This window comes from Odocoileus virginianus, chromosome 11, assembly GCF_023699985.2.
Source record: "Odocoileus virginianus isolate 20LAN1187 ecotype Illinois chromosome 11, Ovbor_1.2, whole genome shotgun sequence".
In the NCBI taxonomy this organism is placed as follows: Eukaryota; Metazoa; Chordata; class Mammalia; order Artiodactyla; family Cervidae; genus Odocoileus; species Odocoileus virginianus.
Window position 1 is genome coordinate 5,733,238 of NC_069684.1, and position 1,440 is coordinate 5,734,677.

General features: G+C 46.3%; 1 non-coding gene across 1 annotated transcript; it reads right to left on the reverse strand.

The window, feature by feature from the left end:
- Positions 1-794: 794 nt before the first annotated feature.
- LOC139037592 (small nucleolar RNA SNORA48) lies at positions 795-929 on the reverse strand. The gene has a single exon (XR_011490474.1). It is a non-coding gene; the product is annotated as a small nucleolar RNA SNORA48 (small nucleolar RNA).
- Between the last annotated feature and the right edge of the window lie 511 nt (positions 930-1,440).

Consider the following 1,440-nt stretch of genomic DNA (forward strand, 5'->3'; position numbering starts at 1 on the left):
TGGAGGAAGTGAGCTTATACATGTGCTCAGCTGCTTGAGTCGTGTCTCTTTGCGACGCTATACACTGTAACCCCAGGCTCCTCTGTTCATGGGATTTCCCAGGCAAGAATACTGGAGTGGGTTGCCATTTCCTTCTCCAGGGACCAAACCTACATCTCCTGCATTGCAGGCAGATTCTTTACCTCTGAGCTACCTAGGAAGACGAAGTGAGCTTAGTTGCCCCCAAATCAGCAAAGGACTATGCCTTTCTCCTCTAACTCCTTATCCTGTCCCAATCTAGGTGGTAATTGTTTCTCTCCCTCAGCTGGCTTTCTCTCTGCTTGACAAGCAGTTCTTGCTAATACTCTTTTGTTTTATAGATAATGATCATGATAACGACAATCTCTCTCTCTTGTACAGTGCTTTCTAGTTTTCAGATCATTTCCTCTGCCTTGTCTTATTTTTCCCCTCAATCAACCAGATGAGTAAGCAGGAGAGTGCCACCTGTCCTTCCCATTTTACAGACCAGGATATGACATTCACACATATTCCTGCTGTTCTAAGGTCACACAGCTAGGAACTGGCAGAACCAGAACTAGAGTTCAAGGCCTTACCTTCGGACCCTTGGTGTTTTCGCTGTTGCAGATGATTTCCTGTGAATGAGTGACAGGTCTGGAAGCACAGAGCTGGAAATGAGCAAGCCCTAAGGTTGCAAAGAATCCGCCTGCTAATGTAGGAGATAAGGGTTCGATCCCTAGGTCAGGAAGATCCCTTGGAGTAGGAAAGGGCAGCTCAGTATTCTTTTTTTTTTCAATCCATGTGTCTAGGGCATGAACCAGGCTTGGGCACAGAGCAAAAGCCAAGCTGGGATAAACAAGAAGTTGCTTTGTCCCTCACTGACATGAGACAGGCGTCATCAACCAGGTGCCACTCTACCCAGGTCAGAGACAACAACCCAATATTCTTGCCTGGAAAAGTCTATGGACAGGGGAGCCTGGCAGACTATAGTCCACGGGGTCGCAAAAGCGTTGGACTGAGCCCACACACTATACACATATGGTGATGAACAACAGCAGGGGCTACTGTGGCTGAGAGAGAAGCAGCACTGTCAGGCTTAAAACAGATCCAAAAATGACAATTTCAATAGCCAAGAAGTATAGCAAACATTGCTGGTAGCGACTTAATTTGTTGAACGAATACAGGAATGAATAACATCAAAAAAGAAGTACATTCTCTAAAGATGTGCGCACATCCTCATGATCAATTCAGTCATCTCAGCTAGGGGAAGCGTCACCTCTTAGATTCTCAAAGAGCACTTTTGACCCTCAAAGGACATTGGACAGTGCCTGGATATATTTTTAATCATCATGGCTGGGAAGGGAGTGCTACTGGCCTCCAGTTAGTAAAGACAGTCAATGCCGTTAAACATCCTACTGGGCACAGGCTAACCCCGACCCCCTC